Source organism: Aquila chrysaetos, chromosome 8, assembly GCF_900496995.4.
Source record: "Aquila chrysaetos chrysaetos chromosome 8, bAquChr1.4, whole genome shotgun sequence".
Taxonomy (NCBI): Eukaryota; Metazoa; Chordata; class Aves; order Accipitriformes; family Accipitridae; genus Aquila; species Aquila chrysaetos.
Window position 1 is genome coordinate 22,742,809 of NC_044011.1, and position 26,337 is coordinate 22,769,145.

A 26,337-nucleotide genomic window follows, 5' to 3' on the forward strand; every position below is an offset into this window, starting at 1 on the left:
AAACTTCATGTCAAGGGCCTGCATAAGGCTACCATACAACACTTCCATGCTCTACATTAGAGGAAACGTCTTACTGGAATCACTTTGGTGTCTGATGAATCAGAAACGTGAATAGGTAACACATAAATAGGGGGGAGGCCTGCAATCCAGTCTCTTTAGCTGCAAATATTTTGTACGAAGTAATGCAATATCCATTAATGCAGCAGCTGGATTCCTGCACTCCCTGCTTCATCCACTGGACACCCAAAGCGGACTCTCTCTTGCTATCTCTGTCCTTATGAACATTTGATTGTTTCATGTTAAGTGGAAGAACTCTAACAGAAAGGGTTAAATATCACAAAAGAAGCAAAAGCATTCATGCTTAGTCCAGTGCAGTTATTTATCTAGCAGGACATTTTAAAAGTAATCCATGCAATGGGATGTTAGGGCTTTTGCTTTTAACTGACAGCGGGTAGTGACTTGTATTAATAGAAAATAAACAGCCAAGAGCTCACACAAAAGGGAAACCTCCTCCCGCCCCTCTCAAATATCCCCAAGCCTCAGATAGTACTGTATTTATCCCTTCATTGATTTGGAGCCAAGATTTTTATGTAATCGCCTGACAGAAATATTTTGTTCTATCTGAAGTGATTTTGGAAAAGACACAATGTCCCAATGTGGCAAGACCGTAAGATTATCAGTCTTTACATAAGTTTCAGATATGCACACACCTTGAACTTCTGTATCCTCCCTTTCCTAGAAGCTTGCCACCTCCGATTATCCCTTACCTCCTCCTGTGGGGCTCCCGGTCACTACAGCTGTCTGGTTGAACCAGACCTTTCCCCAGCCTACATGGCTGGGCTCCATGAAGCAGTGCCATCTCTTTTGTCAAGCAAAAAAGGAGCTGCCAGTGACCAGCTCCATTACAGAGCGTCAGGCTGCAAACTGACTGTGTTGCTTCTAAATGAGGCAGCAGTGTCTTCTAAACCACTTTCCCTTTTGTTGCTGTGTAATTGGAAAGGCGGTATCAACTCCGTCAGTTGTTACAGACACAAACGGAGCTGGAGAATCAGTCCAAGGTTGGAAGCAAACTAATCACAGCTGTGCTGGGTAGGCAGGTCTGCCAGAGAATTTATATCTTGGCCTAAAACTAACGCTGTTAGCAGAAGTATGGCATATATTCTCAGGACAGAAGGATATTAAAAAAATAAAACCCCATTTGACTATTTTTAAGTGACAGAACTAAAAATCTGTCAACAGATTACTCTTCTCTGGATCCTTCATAGTACAAAAGAACTTTTTCTTATACCAAAAAGGAAGACAACTGTAAAGATTTTGAAAAAAATTACTCATGTTAGCTATTTTTCTAAGGTTTATCATTCTGAACATTTTAGACATGGAGAAACAATAGACAAATTCATACTTCTGAATAGTCATACAACATTCTGGGAGAAAATTAAGACATTTTATTTGGCTTTTTCTATTTGTTTCTTTATGGTGTGTGGCAGGAAACCCTGGAATATACTAATTTGATCCCTAAACATCATGTCCTTGAAAGCATTAGAGGACCGTCATGAAAGATACTCCCAATAGTTCAAAATCCTTGTTTGCACCATGTACAGCAAATCCAATGTAGTAAGTGAGTTACTAAATATAATGAACTTGAGAGACTTGCCAAGCTCTTTGTACTCTGTTTGGCAGGCAGGTTTTGTCCTTGTCTCCTGCTAGGGACCTTAGTGTGTTTATTGATCTTAGTTTGTCACCCTGAGGTCAAATTACAGCTACATGGAACTGTACCTTCAAGCCACTGGGAAATTATAGCTAAGGCAACACACCAGGATCCAGTCTCTCAGCTGTGTTTTCCACCAAGAACTCATGAGCTCCAGAGTCCTGGCCACCAGCTGGCCAACTCCCAAGTGAAGCTCAAGCTATTCTTCAAGTGAGCTGCTACAGGGACTCTTTCTTTCCATAAGTGCCTCTGTTATATTCATGCAATGATGTTCATCCTGGCAGCAGCTTTTTTCTCTGAAGTGTTCTGGGCCACCGGGCAGGGCTGAGCAGTTTGCTCTGTACCTTTCCTTGCTGAATCACCCATAACTAGATCTAGAGCAAGAGAGGTCTCTGAAAGTTACTTGCTTTCCTTGGACATAGGCTACTGGGAGCAAAATCAAACTAGAATCAGGAAGGATTTTTCCTCAGTCGATGTCTTCATTTTATGGTGGGTAAGTTCTTAAATGCAAGGTTTAAAATCTTGAGCATGAAACTGCCTCAGATGTGGGAGGAAGAAAAGAAGCAGCCCCTCAAGCAGACCTGATCCCCTGAGGACAATCCCTGAAATATCACTCATGACAAGAATTCCTGGACGTCCCCATACAAATTCAATGTATCTGATTTCAAAACCAATAGAAGGAAATATTCTTGCCCAAAACATGCAACCACACTCGCACAGCTCATTGACACAGACTGTCTGCTAGACGCTTTAAGCTGAGAAGACTACCAGAAATGTCTGTGCGTGCAGGTATCTATGACCTAAGGAGTAACTAGACACAAATAGGAGCTTGTGCATGTGTAACAACCTGAGGAATATCTAGAAATATAACAATCTATGCCAACAAAAGTTGTGGAAGAGAAAATATCTCTTGTACAGTACTTCCTTGTGCAGGAGACCGAGTCAGAGTCCTCAAAGGTCTTAATGCAACAACTGCCTTGCACTCTACTTTCTGCTGTTGCTTTGAGTTTTTTTCACATATCTCTTCTAGCTGCAGGTTCTAGCTGCCTGAAAACAGCTCTGAAAACCTCTCCCAGGACACCTCCCATCTTCCTATCACTGTCCCCCTGCCCGAGGTGACTTTCCATCCCCTTTGGAGAGCTCAGCTTTGGTCAGCAGGAGCCATGCAGGCCAGCCCCGGCGGTGGGCACTTCTGGATGGGGACAGGCTGAGGCAGGAGCCACTTCCCCAACAGGGCCATCGTCTTTGGAAAACGTCTTTAATGGTAACTGATCACTTGGGGAAAAGGTGCTAAAATGGTGAGCTAGGATATGAAACAATCTTCTGACTGGAAAGTGAAGAGCATCTGCTTGTATTTTTGAACAAGGCTTTAATAATCTGTTCTATACTAGTGGAGGTTTTTCTTGCATAAGCAAATATGCAACATCGGGACCAAGTGCTCACATAAACTGAAAATACAAACTGATGCATATATTATTTCACTGCATCATTAAAAGTCACAGAGACATTGGTTAACAGACTAAATTGCTATTTCTGTGGAGCTTTGAGCGGAAGACAATGGACAAGAATGGACTTTTGGCTTGTTTATAAAAGAAATTGGGACTTCCCTGTTACTTTTTGCAATGATTTATCATAAAGCTTAGAATAGTGTAAAAATAAATACATGTTTATATGAAAATTTTCATCAGCTTTTGACTATTATTTTTAAGAAGTTTCATAATTCAGAAAATTCACATCTTATGAAGTCATTGAGAATTTCCTCAAAATGGAAAAGTAGAAAAAAAAACCAAATTTTTTTTTTTTGTCCTAACAAGAGCTTTTTTTTAGTTACCTAAATCTGCTTTGGCAGTTTTAAAGTGGAAAAGCTTTGGGTTTTTTAATTGTTTCCATTTCCTTTCCAGTTTTTATTACACCTCTAATGGGACTGATTTTTATGTATTTACAGTAATCACTTTAAAAATACCACCTTGTGATGCAAATGTTCTTTTCTATTCTCTGCATGGTGAAATGCCTTTTGTATCCTAAACTTTATGGAGGTAGTCTTATGATTAAATAGATTTAAAGAAAGAGCATGCACCTGGCTGTATGTAATAAGGGGCTGACTGAATGATGTTGATGATGTAAACTCAGAAGGGAAGTGATAATGTGTATCAGAGCATTATATTCCCTACCCATTGGCTGTGTTTTATTTCACCTGCAAACAAGTAAACATGGCAGGACGTACAACCTGCCCAGTCCCTGAACCGAACACCTTGCCAGGCTTAGCTTGCTAAGTGTGCAGTACCCCTGCACTGACTTTGCTGCTCACAGGCTGTCAGGAATGATATGCCATCTCTCAAAGGAGAGCTTATTTGAAGCCCATGGGCCCATCCTGGCCTACTTGTCCTGCAAAAAGATGGAAGAGAGGCACAGGCTCTTGAGAAAAGGAGTCATCTCTTTTCACAGTCCCCTGCATCCCTATCCTCAGAGCTGTCACTGAGAAAAGTCAAATCCAGCATCTCGTGCAGGCTCTGAACCACAGGCCACCAGTGAACACTTCTGTCCTGCACAGTGGGGGTGGACTGCATGGGGCTGAGCAGTAATTGCCTGACGAATAGAGGTGAACATATGAGGTCAGATGTATGACGAAACAACCAGAGCCTTCTTCCCAAGGTTGAGCCAAACCTGTTGGGAAATATTTTCCATGTTCAAAATGCGTCACTTTTTGAAAAAAAACCCAAAATCTCAGGCTGGGCAGTTTCCTCTGCCTCAGTGTTTTCTGATTCTGAGCCAAAATGGCAAATTGCTTTTGGGTTTCTTTTGTTGCATTTTAAGGAAGAGCAGAGCAAAAAAATGCAGATTGCACAAGAAACCAAGTTCCCATGAGAGATTATTTTCTTCAATTTTTCAGGTCAGTGTGTTCCTTGTGGTTAAGTGACATTTCACTAATAGACTGGCATCTATTTGAAATGAAACTGCAAATCCAGCCATCACTGATGAGAACTGTGATGCAGGTTGCTCCTATTCCATCCAGAGCACCTATACGAATGACATCACCAAGTACCTAAAAGACCTGACAGCATCACAAAATTGCATTCTACCTTCTCCCGTAAAAATACATCATCATTATTTCTGCAGTCTCTAAAGAGAAATTGATTTTTTGTGCCTCCTGTGGATGCTGCAGTGCTATTTTAGTGTAATGCTTTTATGTCTATAGCAGCCGATTGCTTTGACCCTGAAGTCCTTCTTGCTGCTGACTTGCTGAATCACAGAGTTCATTCACATCCTCTTGCCATACATAATATGCCGAATGCAAAACTTGCTACAGCAGCAATATAAAAAATGAAATAACACAAAAATAAATACAAAAGAAAGTAAAAGAAAGTAATAGAAAAGAAATAAAATAATAATGAGACCTGTCAAGCTCAAGCAAATGTGAATGGCAGTGTGATTTTATATGCCACAAATTTTAAGTATTGCACTTCATCCCTGAAGTGTTCATATGAAACCTTTCTCTGGCTTCCCCTGATGTTTCAGCGATGATAAGGATGCTGAAGTCAGGGAATTCAAGTCTGATTCTTGCATCACCTTTAATTACTCCCATGGGGTGTGAAAACTTCAGAATAGTATAAAATGGCTACAGAGGGATGCGAGTTCCTGAATCTCTCCTAATTCCTGTTTTGGAGATGTAACCTCTGCATGGCTGTGACTTGATCTCAAAGGTATCCAAAGGCACTTTAGGTGTTATAACATTAAAGCTCTTGAAGCATCAGAAGTTCCATTTCTTGAAAGGAAAAACCACTAAAAGCCCTGATGCTACCAATGAAGCAATTTGGACTTAATTCCTAGTTGGACGCCCATGCACAGCAGTGCTGATTATTCTCTGCCTTTCATCTGCCACCCTGGACTCACTGTTGTGCATCTGGCTTCTGACACACTTGGTATCTGGGGTCACACAACAGGAGAGGGGTTTTCCCCTGCTGCAATTTAACATTGAAGGCACTTCTCAATCATGCCAGATGATTTGTTGTGCCTGGGATTCACCTGACCTCTGACCAGGTAGACCTGTACACTCATTCCTGCCCTGTGTCCAGCAGGTGAGACTTCTGTACTGGGAATTCAAGGGATTTGCATGCACTCAGCTTTCTTCCCTGGCACCTCTGTCACCTGAGGGAGTCGTCCTGACCTGCTTGCTTAGAGCGTATTTAATACAGCACAAATCCAACCAGCTCCTAACTTCTGCCTGGGTGGAGATTAATCCTCTCTGAACTGGACCATATAATTTTTAATTTTCTTGAGTCAACTCCTTTAAAAAAGAAGCTCAGAGGATGGTCCTGCCATGCCTATTGAAAGCAGCATGGTGTGCAGCTGGAGCATGCTGGAGGCAGCTGCTTTCATTCCCCAGCTGCCTCTCCAAGAGGCATGGGGTGAGCTCTCCCCACCGGTGGGACACATGCCCCACTCCAATTCCCAGCCAGAGGGTCAGCAAAATGTCCTTCTTCAACACCCGCTGGTCAGGCCGTGAGGCAGCAAGGTGGGAGGGCAGCCAGGGAAAGAAGGTGGGAACACTGAGATGTACCCTGACTTTTATACCACCAAATCCCTAGCCTTTATCGCTTCCTTTCTGCATCTTTTTCTGAATTACTTGACCTTCTCCATACAGGGCAGGGGGAGTCTGGGTACCTAAAGTAGGACTTTGAACCCTGCTAAAGGCACAAGGCTTGTGACCCTAAAATCCTTTTGAGGATCTAGGCATCAGTTTCAGCATACTTTCCTGCTAATGACAGCTATAAACAGGCTCCTGCAGAAAGTGGCCACGTTACCATGCTCTCCGTTGGCAGAAGTATGAAGTGCAAAATTCACCATGGACAGTAAGACCTCCAAGTGCTTGAGTGTCCTTGGATACCTCCCTACCCCAGCAATAATTTCAGAATTTTCTTAAATTCTTGCACTGGTCAGATCTTCAAACTGTGATGGAAGTCTCGTTGCTTTTTATTTCTTCCTGCTATGTAGTGCAGCCAGAAGCAGTGTTTGCTTATGATACTGCAGTGAATACGACCTGAAAGTAGAGAAGCGTGAAACTCAGTGGGAGAAATAAAGAGAAGAATTTTTTCCAGCCACAACTGAAACAGAGGCTTACTGGGTTTCCAAAGGATTCTGGCCTTCAGACCCCAAATAAATCTTTATTGCCATATTATACAGCTGAAAGGAAAGACACTGCTAGGTAATAACGGATAACTTGCAGACCTGTATGTACAACCTGAATTCCTCTTTTAAGAGACATTATTGAAAGATCAAGGACTCTGTATACCAGCCACAAGTGCTATATCCCATTAATTCCATTTTCAGCCTTACCTTCTTCGCCTGGGTGGGCTCCTCCAAGATGCTCAGCCTCCCCCAGCAAAGCCCACAGTGACACATTTTCCCCAGCAGTCCCTTTGCTGCAGTGACCTGGCCACACTGGGGCATGCACTGGGGCACTGACCCTCCGTCACGCACCTAAACGCACCCGCCAGGCACAGCAGGCTCATGGGGTGAGACCTCCCTGCTGCGCCCCTCAGCAGCTTCATGAGGGAGGCAATTAGGGAGTCACAGCTTATTCACAGGTGGACTGGGGAGGTTGAGGAAGGAGAAGTGGTGCAGTCCTCTCCCACTTCACGGGCTGCTCAGTTTCCCATAGTGTGCTTATCACACTGTAACCTTGCGTACGTATAAAACAGTGATGCACATTATAGAGTAGGGTTTTGGTACACAGCTAATTACTTAGGGATGCAATGAGATCATTTAAGTCAGATTCTTGCCAAAAGCAGCAGCTTTCATCTTATCAGATCTTAACAGGGACTCACAGCCACTAAATGCCATCCAGCTCCTACTACGCCTGAAGTGAGTTAATGCCTCATACGCTAACAAGCTGTGTGATGTGGCCTGCATTGCTGCTGCTTTTGAAACTGGTGGATTGGAATGGAAGTCTGCCATGCCTCAATGCTCCGCAATCAAAATAGTACATAAAACCTCCCCCCCAAAAAAGCACTTAAAAAAATCTTTTTTTTTTTTTGTAGCTGTAGTTTTTAATGGAGATTAAAGACTGAGCTTAAGCTGTCTGACACTAGACTGCATTCAAGAACGTAGAATAAAACAGAACTGAGTTTGTGATGTTACTCCATCTCAGCTTCTGATGTTGTAAAACAAATACACCATGTCCAGCTTTAGAGCAATTCTTGAAAGCCTTATATGGCTCTTTTTCAGGCACTGCTCCTGTCAGCTTCCATGAGCTTTAGGATTTTGGCTTTCTCTTGCATGTCATGTGTTCCCAGATGAAACACAGGTTTCTAGACAGTCATGTTCAATATCTTACTTGAGGAGGAGGAGACTATTGTTCTTTTTCTAAGAGTAAGAAATAGAAGGAAAGGTGGAAGGGACAACAACACGTTAATCTAGGATTTGCTGTCACAACAAGTAAGCAATGTTATTTTAGGAAGCTGTTCAGACACGGGATTCCCTGAGCCTGTTAATTCATTGGAAATAAATCGTTAGCTAACCCCTCTCTCGGTGTGGCAGTCACACTGGGCAATCCTCTTCTCTTCTGCACACACATGGGAGTAGTGACCCTGCGATGCAATGAAAGCCACTCTGATGTTTGGAGGTATAACTGGGTATAAATGACTCACTAATCCTTTAATACTTCCATTCACAATGAGGCTCAAGTCTAAATGACAATGACATGATCCTTTTTTGAAATGAAAGGGATGAGTCCTTCTTGTCTGCTCCCCACCGCCTTTGTTGCTGTTTTTTCTTGTATTCTGAATAAGACGGTGTCTGTGAAGAAGCAAAGCAAGGAATAGAAACTATTTAATTTGTTCCAGATGTGTCTGATGAAAGTCTACCTCTCACCACATGATCTTGCATCTGTAATAACTAGTGTCAGTGTATTGATCAGCTGAGGCAGCTGAAGTGAAGTCAGGCTTCTACCACACATGGAAAATCTGACAACAAAGCTTGCAGAGGAGCTGGGCTGGGCTCTGCAGGGCATAGTCAGAGCTGAGTTATGCCCTATGGAAATGCAGCATTGTTTCCCCATCCCATGCAGGGGGTGCATGGCTAGCATCCACTCACTGTGGGAGACAGAGAATGGGAACATGCTCTGGGACTTGCTAGTTTGGCTGTGTTGCTGAGGAAAATAAAACAGACGAAGCAATGGCATAGGTCCTGTGAATGACAATGCTCAAAGAGTCCTAGTCTGCCTGAGTCGCCTGACCATGATCCCACATAAACAGCAGAACAAGCATGCTGGAAAAAGACATCCTGGTCATCTAATAAAGATGACTGTACAGATGAAATCAAACAGACCCAGGCTGGGATTTAACCACGTTACCAAAGCAACCTGCAGCCTGTAAACATCTGAAAACAAATTTACGTAGGGTTCGTGCTGACTTCTGCCAAAGGGGAGTCTGGCAGGAACCACCGGGACAGGAGAGCCTGCCTGGAGGAACCCAGCAGGGTGGCAGGCACCATCTTCCCCGGCAGCACCCCACAGGGGAGGCATCCTCCAGGACTGATTCAGGGTCACCCCTCAGCCCTTTCCTGCCTGTCGGTGGGGCTGCCGCAGGGCAGAAATCTCAGCAAAGGTCTAACAGCACCATGGTACTACTTCTGTGAGCAATGACTATGCCTTGAGTGCCTGAAGGTGAGGTTAGCTCCAGCTCTCTACCCTGCTATTAGTGCATGTGACACCAGACTTGTAGCATACTATAGCAATGTGCTAAGACTCCACAAGTACTGCACTGACTCAAACATAGCTCGTGTATGTTCAGTGCAGCTCAGAGAAGAGGGTCATTCCTTTGGAGGTTCCTCTGTTGCCATTTTTAGTTTATGATGTAAGAATTCAAGGACAGTCTGTCATCAGATCATGAAGACAATCTTCTTATGCTTTATACGTAAAGAGAGGTTGAGATTTTTCTCTTTAAATATAATTATTTTTATTACTGTAAGATTAGCCTGTTCCTGTTTGTCAGACTTTTCATTGGACTTCTAGGGTATGTTTATAAAAAGTCACACTACCACCACTAATATGACATTGCCTTGATAAATGCTATTACTTGGCCAAGTCAATATGACTTTATAGTGCTCGCAACTCAGAGGTTCTTCAGAAAATCTATCCACTAGTCATGTCAACACTGCTTGAAAGATCTAAAATACCTAGATTTAGATCAAAGCTCACATGCCAGCTCACATCCTACTGGAGATCACTGAGTTTAGTTCATGTTCTTAAAGAAGCAGAATTAGAAATATTTAACATTACAAAATATTTCAGAGTATTCCTTCCCAACAGGAGTAAAGAAACATAAAATAATAAAGGTGATAAAGAATAATACATTTCCTTTGAAATCTGTATTTATACAGCACCTTTTATGTAAAGAGTAACCCAAGACTGCAGAATGCTAAGATTTAACAAGCAAGAATCACTTTTCCAACAACGTCGGCATAGTCACCTGTGCAGTGGAATGAAGCAGACCTTTAACAGCACACCAGAGTACTGTGAGTTTGAATGTGAACTACAGTGCCTCTGAAAACGTGGGGGAATGCTGACAAAAGGAAGCTAATAACCCTAAATAGAACTTGGCCAGGAAATGAGGCTGACTCACTCTCCCACGAATTATATTGTCTTCTTCTAACTTTTCCTACAAAAGATTAAAATCTAGTGGCTTACAAGATGCTGTCTGGTTTTAATTGTCATGATATGCCCTTATCAAGCAGGGAAGTTGGCATTTGAAAGGACTGTTCAACACAGGGCAAAATAAAATGCAAAAATATTTCCCTGAAGTATCTGTTTCTGTTGTGGCTGTGCCTACTTGTCTCAAGATCAGTCAACTTCCACTTGATGCAATGGCAAAACCAACTCTGATGACACCGTTGCGATGTTGGGTCCTGAGGTTCCTCTTCCCTTATTATTCTGTGTGAAGTGTCAGCTTGAATACTTCTGGACAGGGATGCGCACAAACTACAGATGACAATGGCAAACACCAAGGTGATGATTGTGTCACAAATATTCTTTCAAAAACCATGAATGGCCTGGAGATATATCTTACATAATCTTCAAAGCTGTTTCCAATACAGCAGTCTCTTCCCATACACCTGTGCACATTGGCTGAAGTCTTCCAAGCACTGTCGTTGCAAGGTGATATTTATGAACATTAATTCAATAGCTGGATGGCTAATACAGTATTTGGTCTCTGACACAGTCCACAACAATGCTGAAAATAGCAACCTGAAAACATGTTATCTTGGTGCCTGTATCTGAATCAATGAAATGATCCAATTGATTTGTTTGGAGCAGCTTGGTCACTGAGCTGTGAAGCTCTGGCTCCAGCTTCTGATACATTTCAGATGTTTTAACTGGAAACCCTTTTAATGTGCCAGCCCATATGCAATTAAATTCACCTTGTAATATATTCACCTTTAAATTAAAACAATTGTGTATAACTAGAAGGAATTGCTATATCTTTATGATGGATAACAGTGAACAAACGAAGAAATCATAACAGTTCATACAGTGTTTTCCTTAAGATGATTAACCCAATAATTTAAGCTCAATCATTTGGATGTGTATTCTCGAAAGTAATGCTGTCACTAGATTGTTCTTTTAACATAGAAGACTTTGTAGACAGAGACACTAAGACCATTTAAGGCAGGAAGACTGTTAATCTTAGATTTAGTAGCCCCATTAGATTACCAGAGAGGAAATTGCTCATCTTTGCTTGTGAGGCTCTAGAAATAGCCCAGACCTGATGTAACTAGTGCTTAAAAATAAAGCCATTTGCATTGATAGCAGACAAATCGAGTTATCACTAGGAAAGGGGAACCACTCTGAGGCATCGCATGCAGTCTGTGCCTGGCATGACAGAGGGATTCCCTACACACAGGGTGAAAATGAGACTCTGTGTGGTCCAGCTTGCTTACTGAGAAACAAGCAATGTAAGAATAAGAACTAGCTTTTAAGAATAAAAATTGCATCAATAATAGAAGACTATTTCTGTGCAGCATTTGGGGGGGAAAATTATACTAAAATAGAACACTTGCACACTTGCTGCAGAGAGGTTGTTTGCTATCACACACCTCTCTCCCAAGGCATCTTCCCAATAACCAGACAAGTCAGCTATTCACGTCATGTCTTTTCATGCCATTTTTAATCTATTATTTAGTTAAGCCAAATATTTGATTAAAGATTTCAATATAAAAGCAATTAGCAAGCTTCCTATGTATAAGCAATAATTATGAAGCAGCTTAGTAATAGAATGACTAATGAACAACACTTTGTTGAAATTCTGTTTAAAGACTTTTGTGATATGTTTTAAACTGCTGATTTATTTTTGACTCACCTGCCCTGGTTAAAAACAAACAAAATCCTTCCATATCTCTTATTTTGGGTTGTAATTCTTCTTCCTTTGCAAATACCAGTGTGTCACTTTGCAACACAGTGACATCACAACAGAACAGCATGTAGTGATGGCATTGCATGCCTATACCATAACATTGCAATATAAAGTTTTTGTGAGCAAGAAAATAGTTTCCAGGGTATTAAAGTGCAATTGCAGGTTCCAGGATGTGGACTCGCCTTGGTAAAATCAGGCTGATCCTATGAAAGCTGAGGCTTGAACCAAAGCACTTATTTGTAGCAGGATACTTTGTAAGAACAGAACCAGATAAACAGGAAGCACTCTCTCTGTCATCTAAATAATAAGCATCCTCACCAGACTTCTATTCGTGTAGAAGAAGTCTTGTAATTAATGATTTATGATTATGGTGTTCAGGTGAGAGGTAAGAACCACGTTGTCTGACGACTGAGAGGTAAGAGTTTGTGGAGTAAAATGAGGAAGGAGGGACAGAGCTGCTGGAGGACAGGGCAGAAGAAGGAGGGACAAGCAGGTGAGTGCCAAGGGAGTGGCAGCTGGGGTGCAGGACCTGTGAGCTGTGCGTGCCTGTGGTTTCTTGTGTCACCGGAACGGCGCAGCAAAGAAGCAGGTAAGGAATTGAGCTTTGCGTCATTTACTTTGTATCTGGTAGCGTCTCATAAAACTCTCCCCTTGGAAGCAATTTCAAAAAACACAGCACTTGAACGCAGTATCTTAAAGCAATTACAGATATGAACTTATAAAGGAGTTAGCAGACAGTCAAAAATCTTTCAAAAATCAGAAATAAGGAAACGCTGGCTGTCTTCATTTCATTTTTGCCTCCAGAAATCAGCTTCTCCAACCACTGCACATCTGTCCAGCCTGCCAACTGTCCTACCCCCATTTTCATATTCATTTTAGCCAAGGGATAGGAAAAACGTGGAACAACCATTTTGTTCCCTTCACACCTAAGGCAGGAAATTCTCACCTGAGTCAAAAGTATCCAAGGGTATCCATGCAATCAGCAAGACTGGAGACAGACGGAGGCTGGATGTTGTTCTCCAAGCCTCCCCCATGCTGCTGTCCCTCTACCCCTGCTTCCCCTTCTCCCACTCTCGAAACTCAGCGCCCCCAGCAAAGTGTGACAAATGTTCTCCAACAAGGTGGTGAAATACATAAGATCATCACTCTGCCTTTACCTTTGTAGACTTCACCACTAGTGGATATGTAGCCTGGTTAGGGTAGCCCAAGGTCATCTTTCCATATATCCTACCCAGTTTTCCCACAAGTAATACCTAGTGTCCCAGCTGCCATTATAAAGTGGATTTCTAGACAAGCTATAGACAAAGTCTGTCCTTCTGGGCTGATATTCTTGATGCTATAAAATAAGAAACTACCAGCTTCTTCCATTCTCAGATGCTCTTTCATTATCACCTTCACAGAAGGGAGCTAGTCAAAACTGAATGTAGGTAAAATTAAGTAGGCGTAGGCAGAAGAGTCATTTGTATGCCAAATGCTCATGTATCTAAGGCTTCCTGCATTTGCATGTTGTTCTTGGATGGAGTCTTTTTCTGCTACAGAAGATAACAGCCATTTCTTGTGGCTTTGGGAAAGGTATGCTTGAACAGAGTAGTGGGTCACTTTATTGCCATAACATTATTTTCACTTCAGTGCTTTAAATAATCTGAAAGTCTGCTAGGAAGAAAAAATAAATACCTAAAATTGTAGCCTATTTTATCCTGCACAGAACTGGTTAGGGTATGTGTCCATTCCTGGGTAGTAGGCTTAAGTAAGCATCATTTTTTTTTGGAAGCAAGACCAAATACCCTGGAAAAGGCAGCAGGTATTTGCTTTGTGGAACAGGGCTCCTTTCACAGTTTGAGCCAAATCTCACTGAAACACCAGGTACCTTCACATTTGGTTTAATTGGGCTCTGTGTCAGGGCAAATTGGTATAATTTTCTAATAAAAGACCTAATTCACTTAGAAATCTCTTAAGTTTACTAGGGAAAGGATGTGCCATAGAGTCTGGGTGTGTCCTATAGAGCAAATCAGCCCTTCCACCTTCAGAGCTAAATACAAAGCTGATCTCTCGGATTTGTTCTTCCATAAAGAGTTATAGAAATACAAACTAGAAACAAAGACTCCTAAGGAGAAAAAAGGATTTGTTTTTGAAAGCTCTTAGCTCATAGGAAAGATAAATGAACTAGTGTATTAAGCAGTGGCTGGCTGCTAGGTATGCAGATAATGTGACAGGAAACATTTCATAGGCAGTTCAGATCTGCCTAGCCATATTCCAGTGAAAAGGACAGTACAAGCCTGGGGACTATGACAGACTGAGTACTGTCAACAGAGAGAGCACACTCAGTGTGACTGAGAACACTGAGAACTACGGACTAGGAAAATCTGCACACCTTAATGTTGTGTTTAATGGAGAGCAACCTGCTGTCTGATCACTGATTTTGGGAAAGCCTGCAACTTCTTCAGGAAAAGAAGAGTACTGGTGTAAGGCCAGACACTGCTTCCACTGATATTAATGGCAAGACATTTCATTATTACAGTAAGAAAAGGATCAGGCCCTTAGGTGAAGACATGAAAATGTATCTACATATTAATGAACCAGCATCAGCAGGAGACAAAGCCTGTTGTGTGAAAACAGCTAATTGTAAATGCAAGTCCAAAAGAGATTCTGCATTTATGTTTGCAAAAAGACAGGCAAGACATGAAAAACAAGCCTTTTAGCCAAGGAAAATGGATATTAATTCAGTTCCCCAGCTAGGACACCTGTGCAAACAATACCATCCCCAGGAAGTTAAAACAGAGAACTCCATAGCTAATAGGGTAATGTTGATTAACACCTGACCACTTCACAGGGAGAGAAGAATAGATTTGGCAGATTTGCAAAATGAAAGTATGTCACCTAAAAAGCCATTTCACACTCAATGATTCTACAAGAACATTCTAGATTTGAATAGCTTTCCTCAGCCAAAAGTTGAATATGTGACTATTTTTGTGAGGTTAGAAAAAAAGTTTTGATTTGGTAAATCTAAATATTCCATGAATGTAATTTTTAAACAAACTTTGCTTCTAACCATTTAAAAACACCAAGTATTTTTGCTGTAAACCAAGCTAATTTTTTAACTAGAAAAATATTTTGACACAAGTGAGTATTTTAGTAGTTTAAAAACATTCGCCAAATGTTTTTCCAAAGTAGAAATTTAATTGAATCAACTGATGCTCGTGAGTAATTTCAATATCAACTTTTTTTAAATGTTCAGTAAAAGACTTCTTATCAGATCAACTCTGCTCCAAAAAATTCTAGGAGAAGAAGTTTTGACAAAGTTCTGAGAAAATCAGTTACAGCGCCTGGAGACCTTGGTGCAGCAGATTACACCACGCCAAGATCTTGCAGGTGGTATTTGACTCTTCTTTGGAAGACTAAATTTGGAAGTGGCCCTTAGAAACATGTAGGAAAGTGAGACAATCTCCTTTTTTTTTCTCTCTCTTGTTTTTCTCTCTTGGGTTTTTTGGGGTTGTTTGTTGTTTTTTTTTTAGGGCAGCAAGTTTCCATGCCCAGGAGCTTTTAGTCTACAGAAGACATGCTTCATTTGTGTTTGCATTCAGCTCTGGAGGTTCCACTTTGGGAGGGAAATGAACACCATGTGTTGATCACTGATACTAAAAAAAAAAAAAAAAAAAAAAATCCAGGATCTAAAAAAAATAGCTGAGAGGCCTTTTCTTATCCTATTGCTAGGAAGACTAGAGATTTGTAGGACCAGAATAGTTTCTATTTTATATTAAGGTCTGTAACTAGATTGACAGGAGTTAAAGTAATCAGAATCCTTTAGATGTTTTTAGTATCACACACATATATCACACACCTAGCCTCAGACTGACCTCAGTTTAAGGTTAACTTGAAGTTTATTACAAGTTAATTTAAAAGAAAAAGAAAACCAACCCCCAAACTATTAGGTAACTGCCAACAGCTGAGCAGGGCAGCAGCCTGTCATGCAGGCTGGGGCTTTTCTGAGCCTCTGACAGCCAGCTCAAGCCATTTCTCGGCTGCCCAAAGCAGCCTATTTACAGTCCAGCAAAACATAAACCATTTTTATTTACAGCTTGCCAGTATCATCCAGACCAGCAGCTAATTGAGACTGTACTATTTTCATGCTTGATCTTTGCTGAGCTATAAATGATGAGCCCCCAAAAAGTATTTTCCCTCATACACTTATACAGTGCACTTTATACTTGCACTCCTCAAATTTCCAAGCAGTCACCGAACAGTGCCAAAAGCTCATTAAAGATTATGGACAACTGAATCATCATGAAATGATTTTGAGTGGCCTAGGAAAGCATTTTATGTAAGAGACTTTGTGGATTGAGGGGGAAGAATGTAAGCAAGCCCTTTTAGCGCAGGTTTGGAACTAGGTGTAGGACATTAGGATTAAAGCTTGGAAACTGTTCGTTTCGATTTGTTCCAATCCCAGCTTTGCTGGATGAGTCAGAGAAATGCTGGCAAACAGCTGTGTGAGAGACTACCCTCACAGGAGATAAGGAAACACCATAAGATACGCTGAATACCTCTATCAACTTGGTTTCATCACTGCTTAAAAAGAAATTGCGGTGCAGGAGCCTACCCCAGCTTTTACATGTGCTGACTTCTTGCAGGACTCTGCTGTTAATTAGGTTTGCAGAGTAGGATAGAAGAGAGAATTTGTATAAGGCTGTGGATATGGAGATTGAGAAATTTGAATTTGGTCTGCAGGAGAAAGGAAAGAAAAATAGGAGTGAGGAATTATTGTGCTAGAAAGATTGCTATGTAGAGCCACATAAGGTTGCCAGTGGAAGATAAAAATACAAAACATGCTTAAAGTAAAATAGGCACGGAAGGATCCCACTATATAAATTTGCTTCATATAGGGAGAGTTTTGGGGGCAAGAATCGTGCTTCTTTACCATTTCATATCTAGATGAGTACATAAAACTCTTGTTCTATTTACATATTTATTATTCATGTTGTTAAGGATCAACCAGGAACGGAGATCTACTGTCCTAGGCACTGTGTGGATGAAGAGGAGGAGACAGTCCGCACCCTGAATTGCTTACAGTCAAAACAGACAAGACAGCCAAAAACTAGGGAAAGGAGATAAAACACAGAAATCCACTGCAGCAAACACTATGGTACTTTCACAGCCCTGGTTTCGCTGGGAGCAGGGACAGGAATGTGATAAGCAAAATGGAAAGACAAAGCAAAGGAGGGAGAGAGAGAAGGAGGGCAGGGAGGAGGGAGGAGAGTGGAATCATCAGGGGCAAGTCCAGGGGGGACCGGCAATGAAGAGCCTTGGACGAGGCGGGCATCATAGCAAACATCTGCTTGGCACCAGTTAGTCAAAACTGTTGAAAAATATTGTCAGTGTCCATGAGGCTCATCTCACATTTTCTGTGGCTGTTGGCACAAATGCCCAATTACTCCCCCAAAGGCCACACATTTGGAAAGACAAGAGGTCTCAGTCCTACAGACAGACATGATTTTTCACTTACATCTTTCTAAATATGGAAAGAATTTGAAACATTTTTGTCTGTGTATCTTATTCTCCAAAAAAAGGGGGTTGGAGCAGGCAAAATTACATGGAAATCCCTAGTAAATTCATGAAATTGTTTCAGCTAGGGAAAAAAATAAAGGAATGTGCTTATTTAAGTGCAAATATTTTACTTTGACATTTTTAAACCAAAAATTACCTGGATTTATTTTTTAAATTAATTAGATTAAACTGTACCTTCATTTCATCGGGCCTCAAATGAATTTTTAAAATATTGACTAACCCTGAAAAGTCATTATATAGTGTCCTGGATGCAATATGAACCTAATGCTATTTGCCAGCAAATGGAGGAATGCAATGAAAAGTTTGCAGTTGTGCTAAGCATAGCAGTCAGGATTTATCTTTAGTGCTACCTTTTAACATGTATTTTACATAATACATTGCTCTTCTGTGTGTTTTTTTAAAGTGATCTAGACAAATGTACACATGATCAGTTGATCCAGAAAATTCTCCTTGTTCATCACCAGCTATACTTACTTACCCCACCTTCAAAACACACACTTAACTTACTTTCAGCTTTTCAGACACTGGACCTTTTCCCTCAAACACTGGAGGAAACAGAACTGACTACCTGTTGTTCTGCAGGTTGGCTGGTTCAAGGTGAGAGGAAAGGGAGCTCTGGAGTTGGGCTCTTTCTGTGGAAATTATCTTTCCAGAAATAGTTTTGCATAAAAAATGAAGGGTTCCTATGAAGCATCTCAGCAGTCCTCTGTTTCCATGGTTTCACACAAGCAAAGGGGCAGCCTTTAAGGAGCCATTTCCAGATTTGGTTTAAATTTAACAGTCAAAGAAATACCCTAATTTGCACCCAAGAATGAAGTTGAAACAGAGCGTAGCACAGACCGCATCCTTCAAGAAAGCCCGGTCAGCAAGCCAGCAACAGCATGCCACCCCAGCTGTAAGTAATCCTAAACCATAGCCAAAATATGCAGGGCCTAAACTGTGCTCTGCACTTGGCACAGCAAATAGGCAATCTAATGGGCAAAGAATTTACAATCTAAATTTAGATGTGCTGCTACAATGAGGACAACCAACATGGTCATTATGGACTAAGGGAGTATGAGAACCACAGCCTTCACCTCAAAAGGTAACTGCTTGGGTCTGGCGCAAGTAATGTTTTGTTGATGCTTCTATTCATTATAAAGATATCATTGAATAAAATTGGGCATCATCACAATAGAAGCAAGCTTTAGTGGGCGTTGGAAAGAGAGGGGGACAATACCTCTGTGAGTAAGACTTCAAGAGCCCTTCCACTACAAACAGGTTAGGGACGGGAGGAAGAGGTCACTCACGCTCAGATCAAGGATGCAGTCATTGTGACATAACTGTGAACAAGCACAAGAGGCACTTAGAGTTGCAGTCTGGAGAGTTACAGAAAGTCCTTCAAGCCAGTACAAGGAGTCTGAATGTGATATGTAGGTCGTTAGGAAACCAATGAAAGATTTAAAGGGAAGAGAGGCTTGGATGAAAAACACCCTTTTTTTTTTGGCAAACCGAGAAGGAACAATGAAGAAGACCATAGAGGAAACCACTGTAGTAATCAGCCAACCACCGGTGCATTCCTGCACCATATCCAACATGGGTTCCTTGCACAGTCTAATCAGGGAGGCTCCATGGCAAACATCCCTTTCCAAACATGGACCTGGGGCAGGAACTTGACTTTTGCTGTGCTTGCAACACAGAGACAGCAAACAGAACAAAAAAAAAGTCATTTTGCCTTGCTGCGAGAATTTTAACAGATTTTGCTGATTTTCTCTGCATTAGAGGAGTCCAACAAAGTGACAAAAAGAGAATGTCTGATGCTACTCAAGCTCCAAACACACTTCCCTCATGACTTTTCATAGTTGCTGCTTGAGGTGTATATATAACTTCCTTACTTATCAGACGTATGCACACACTTCTGCCCACCCACTTTCAAAATACAGAAGTATTTAGATCAGTGTAAAGATGCAGATGAAGGTGAAAAATGGTTGGAGAAAATGAACAAATTTTGTACAGATTCATTCGTTATGATTCTGTTCATGTTTTGCAGCTTCAGAAGCTCAGCTTACATAAAAATGTTAGTTTAGCTACTTCACAGCAGGCTAGTGTTCAAAATGGCAGCTGAGAGTAAAGTAAATTATTAAAATTAAAATTATGGAAAACATAAGTCCAACATACAAACCAAATACACACTGCCAAATACATACCACCCACTGGCAGAAATAAAATTTTTTAAGATAGGTCTTCTATCATATAACACGCAGGGTTCCATTAAAATGAAAAAAAAAAAAAAAAGAAGAAAAAAACCTAAACAAACCATGGATTACATCCTCAGGTAGTGCACAGTGATGTAGCTGTACTCATCTTTCTATCATACACAGTGAGGAAAGGAGTGTCTAATTATTCCAAAAAGAAAACTAGTTTTCTGGCAAGAGAACAGTGAATTACACTCACAAAAATATTTGGTGGGGTTTACACATGCTCATAAATGTTTAAGGTTCACCATGAAGAGTAAGCAACTGAGAAGTCTTTTCCAAGTGAAAAAGCATCTTCTGCTTTTTCATTTGCCAGTCCTCAAAAGATATCTACAAATGCTGTCATCTGCATCCAATTCAGCTGTTTTAACTCACCTCGGAGTTAATGGTGAGGAACAGGCAATTCCAGAACCTCATTCCCCTCATCCATACGTAGAGGCCTGATGCATTGTGACCTCAAGAGCAGCAAAGGAAAGGGCTCCTTGCTTGCTGCTGACTGAAAAGGCGAGGACAGGGAGACTAGCTAAGAGACAAGAGAGAAGATAATAGTTAAGACATAGATATTTAAATTGTAGGGACAAGACAGAGGCACAGTGTCTTGAAAAAACAATTTTCCTCCATGTTTCAGAAGCAGAAATGTTTTGTCCCTGACACCATGTTGCTATTCTTTTTTTTTTTTTTCTCCTGTTGTAACTCCACAGCATTAAGAATTAGATTTTTTTCCTTTTTCTCAGGGACAACAACTTTTAGGATTTCAAAATGGACATGAAAAGGTATCCAAAAGCAAAAATTTGGAATAAACAGATGTTCTAATTATATAATTGGGCTCAGCAGAGGAATAACATAATCCGAAGAACATCTAATGACAATCAAATCCACATCTGCAGCATTTATTTTATTCATATATCTGCTAGGCAGAAAAAAACCACAATTGCTGCAGAATCTTAGCCCCATGAAAAAACAAAAGGATTTTTTTCCATAGCCTTTTGTGAAAATTGGATGAGATTCTTGGTGCTTATAACAAAAACATCCAGTTTATTAGAATATCAGCTAGCAAAAAAAAGAAACACGGTGGGAACATATGTACATTTGGTAAAACTGAAAGACCTTTTCCCTTTGGTTTCAGCTTCAGGGTCTTCCTTTTAAATAATGTTACCTACAAGCAATTATAATTCTCCAGGCAACTACCATGTTGCAAGCATTGGCCACTAAATAAAAGTCTCAAAGGATAGAACAGGGGGAAAAGCAGATAACCTGAGTGAATGACAAACCTCTGTTCATTTATCAGGAATCAGAGGAAACATTTCTTTCAGCATATACATGTTGGACTTTGTGCGTCCTTACCAACCATCTTAATGCAGTTATTATATACAAGGTCATGACAGTATTAAATATGAAGGGCTATGGTACCACACCCAGATGATATCTCTGGCATGTAAAAGTCTGAAAATAATCTGCTGCTTATCAGAGCTTTGAGCCAGGCTGGACACTGATCTGAAGGAAGGGGTGGGGAGCTGCAGGACTTGTCCTGTGACCCCGTGAAAGCCCCGTTTGCCACCCCAGGCAGTGCCACTTGCAAGGCACCTACAAATTCTGATGTCTCTAAACCTTCCTGGTAAATCTATGCGTTTTGTCATTCTAGGCAGGATAGAAAATGAAGCTCCAAGCTGCTTTTCTCAAACCTGAGCTTTGTCACCCTGTGACAACCAGAATTTTGGTAAAACTCACAGTTTGCAGCCAAATAGGTTGTGCAGTATCATGGCAATGTGCATTTTTCCAGGTTATCTCAGCAAAGGAAAGTATGGGATGCACTTCTTTAAAGATTGGAAATGATGGGGATGAACATACAAAATCTTTAAATCTGGAAGTGCATCACTGGGATGCACTGAAGTACAGCCTAATAATCTGCAAGCAGGGTTGTTACAGTGTGGTGGTGATGTGAAATATTCTAAACATTAATGAATGTAGTAATATTTCTGTAAAGCTCTCATTTTGTGTGTGAATTTCAAGATTTTGGAAGGGAGTGTTCTACTCTATGGTTGCAGGCCTTTCCAAAAGGACATCTGCTTCCAGTTATTCAAACACAGTCTCTGCTTCCAACCTGAGTATTATAGTTTGATATAGAGAGAGAACATGTATGGGAAGAGCAGGTGCTTAGATCACCATTCTTAACTGAATCACTTTCAGGATATTGTTCAGAATTTCATTTCAGTTCAGACTGAATCAGGATTAATTTTGTATAGTGTTTTATATGGTTTTGTGGTATTTCTATGGATCATTCATTCTTATTTCTGGTCTGATAAGACAAGTAGTCTTATGAGATCTTGTGTTCAGATTAACCAGCTGAAGTCATGTACCTTTCATGGTTTGAATAATACCTGTCACTAAAGACACAGGGACAAGTTCTTAGTGTCTTGATGACTTATATTGCTGCACACCATTGTCTTGGCACGTTGAAATCTACAGCACACAAAATGTGAAGGTTCTGTCTTTCACATACTGATTATTCCTTTAAAACTCTGCAAGATAATCAAGGAAGTGTGAGAGGTCATAAGGCTACCTTCTCGTCACATGGTACGAATTACTTCTTTTGTTTGTTTGTTTGTTTCCCTGAATAGTCTATCCCTGGAGCAATACCTCTGTAAATAAACACTTGATGGAAAAGTGAGAATTGTTTGAGAGAGTTCCAGAAATTTTCACATTTCCTGCAGATTTTCCCTGCTCAGAAGACACAAATCTGCTGTTCTACATCATGTCAGGTTTGCAGCAGGTTTGAAAGGCCATCTGTAGCAAATGTACTGTCTTTTTTCATGCACTTTCCTTTCCAGTGCTCTAAGAGGAGATATTTAATGCTTTGTGGGAATTTTCATGAATTCCTAATACTCACACCCTTCACGATTTTTCCAGATTAAATAAATTATTAAATGACTAGTGCTCATTTTTACTATATGACTGGATTTCTCAAGCATTTGCAGAGGTGTATGTGCTCATCTCAATACACCTCTCTAATCAGGAATTACTGAAGCCATTTGAAGGCACACCTGTGAAACACCATGTTGTGTTGAACAAATACTCTGTTTGAAAGCACATCTTCTGAGTTCATGCTGTAGCCCAGATCCTCAAGTGCACGGATTTGCCCAACTTCACGAAACTGAGGATTAGAGTCTTGCTGTTTAACCTGGCAGGCATTTCTAACCATCAGCCAGCAGACGGAGAATGAGTTTCTTTTCCACTTTTAGAAATAAGCATTTGAGCTGAGGAGAGAAGCACACTGAAAGTTACCAAGACATTCCTCTGCACACGTTAAGGATTTATCTCTCTCTTATAGAGAGCCTAATGCATTTCACTATGTTCTCAGCAAAGCACAGTCTTTGTTCTGGCCTTGTGCACTTTGGGAGCCCATGGCTTCATTTTTTCAAGCCCAGTGATCTGTCTGTATTTCCACCTGAGGCTTCTGATGTGCTTCTGATAAGCTACAATTACAGGTGAACCGGTAAAACAAGAATTCAAGGGCATTGCTGAAATGCTGGGCTCAGCATCCCTTACTCCTCCCCTTATATCACCACCTTTGTTTTTCTATGTTAAGAACATAATAGCAGCTGAGAAAAAAATTTCATAGACCCATGCCATTCTCTGTCTACTTATCTGGAACTCATCAGAGAATCTGACTACTTTCCATTTGCATGAGGGAAAAAAGAGAGTAATATTAAAGTCCACTGAGAAATGTGAATTAGACAGTAGTAAGATGTATTCAGATAGTACAGTAATGATAGGGATGGATAGATGCATGCATGTATGGAAGTGACTTCTGCATAGAGTTTAGTTTCCAATATGAAACTTTATTTTTCACTCTTCTCCCATAAATTTAGCCTGAAGAGTGGAACTGGATACATTTTCCTGAGATAATATATTATAGGAAGGCCATAGGTTTCATGGTCATTTAAGCCATAAATACACCAGAAAGATGCAATCCTGTCCACCCTCACATTCAATTTCTTGTTACCAGTTTCTTTCCCTTCTACTGCATCTGCACCTGTGCAGCATGCACTAAACCAGGTCCCATGGATGTCATGGACTAAAACTAACTCACGGAAAAAGAAAGGGTGGCAATCTCTCCCTCCTCACTCCATCCTCCCAATCTTATTATGCATAGATCCATAGTGATTTTGGTAGCACAGAATGAGAGGTAGTAGTGGGCAATCAAAAGGCAGAGAAGGATAAACAGGGGAGAATGATTCTTCAAGCTGTCTGCCTACGTATCTACCTATGGCAGTACCCAGGGAGGGTCCAGGCACAACCCCACACTGGGGGACCTCTTTTCCTACTCTGCCAGACCTCTGCAATTCTGTTTCTTACAAAGCTAAAATACTGCTTGGTTTCTTCATGTAGCTGTGTGTATATGCCTATGTGTGGAAACGCATGTGTGTAGGAGACCCGTTATTTCAATAAAAAGGTAAACATTTGTGACCCCTACCTAGTGAGAAGTTCATTCCAGTATCTCAGCAGGGTTGTTTGAGAGATTAACTAGTCATTGCTGGCATATAAGGGGCATTGCTAACCGCTTTGAAAGTCATTGCTTTCCTCAGGAAAGCTGGGGTTGTGATACCAGATGGTACAGTGATGCAGATCTATAACACAAACATGAGGGCTCTTGCCCTTTTCTGCCACCAGCCCCTCCCTGCTTTGTACACATATTCCCTGTCATACCATGCAGCAGTCTTGTGACTGCACAGCCTTTCTTCTCCCCCACATCCACACTGAGGTTTCACCCAGCTCTGTAATCTCCATCTCTAACAGTTTCCAAAAGGTGAAAAAAATGCAAGTTCAGCTACAATGGTAGTCCCAAACCAGCTTACTTATAAACTAACATAAAATGGGAGCCCTGAAGAGCTCTAGTCTATTCTGTCTCATGAATCCCAAAGGAAGAGTCATCATGGGGACCATCTGGGTTCATTTCATTGTCACCTTTGGAGCATTTTCATTCAAGCCTGGAGTTTAGCTGATTTCTGATAACTCCAGCCACAGTCGATGGGCAGGCAGTTCCCTCCAGGGGAAGATACAAATATCACTGTGAAAGCCTACCTTAGGTGTACTACTCCCCAAAGGCTGAAAGCAAAGTATACCTGCATGCAAACAGCAGGGCTGAAAAAGCTCAGATGATGCTGGCTGATTGCTTTCAGCTAAGTGATCCCAAGCAGCGTGTCCTGACCTTCTAAGTCACCAAAGAAAACCAGAAAGAGCCCATTTTAACAGCCCATGTGTCTGCTTGGCATTTGAAGTAATGACAACTCCGAAATGTATTCCTGCTACAGGTAGGAATTAGCAAGAGATCATGTGTGCCAAAAAATATTTATTCAGTGATATAAAATTCATGCAACATTCTTGTTGCTACCCTGCTGGATAGGCTGATACACTATGTGAATAGGCAGGCACCTTGAAAGAGCAGACATTGTTGTTCATATACACACATGTGTGCATATACTTCTATCTAAACTTTATATTTACTGCAAACAGAGCTCAATAAATCATTTGCACTAAGTGCTTTTCAATGAGTATTATTCTTATCTTCTGTTCACTGCTTACCCATTAATGCTTTTGCCTTATGTTTCCCAGATTCTTCAGTATTTGGACAAATGATGTCTAGTCAACACTTAAATTGTGCTACTTCCTTGGAGATGCTTGGACAAGCTACCCGTTCATCCTCTGAACCAAACAAGAAGGAGCCAGGCAAATCACCAGGACTCCAGACAGTAAGGTTGTTTGCAGAAGGAGACATTTCTTCAACAGCGAGAGCAGAGAGCAGTAGTAAACTGATGCTCAGCTGAAGGCATCTTCCTATTCAACCCCCTACTTACTTGCTTTCTCAAATCCAGAATCAGACAGGGAAGATATCCTCTACCTTGAGACATGAGGAATCAGCCAAATAGTGGCTCTCATTCCTTGTTGCCAGGTGGGCTGGGGGGAAACTGTGTAAGTGTAAGAAGCTGACTATTGTAAGAAAGAGGAAATGCCGTCTATTCATTTCAAAAATCAAACAATGACTACTGAAGAAAAAATTTGTATTGTTTCCTCAGGTCTGTTTTCAAGTGCAGTTTCGTTGATGGACTCGGTTACAGCATAAGCCACTCCTTGTACCCTTAAACAGCTTTTAGGTCATTGCCTCATCTGAAGTGCAAGAGCTTCTTGAAGCAGTTTCCACAGCAATCTCGTTCTCCGATCACCATGTCAGCTACATTTACAGAACTCATGTGGCTGTAGAAACTGCCCGCATGTACAGTTGGATCCTGCGTGATAATCCATGCTACTGAGATGACCTAAGTCAGCTTGCAATCTGCAGAATCTCACCTTGCAAAGAACAGAAAGAAAAATTGACAGTGTTTATGGTAAGACAAATAACCCCTAGATGTTGCTCTACACCTGCCACTAC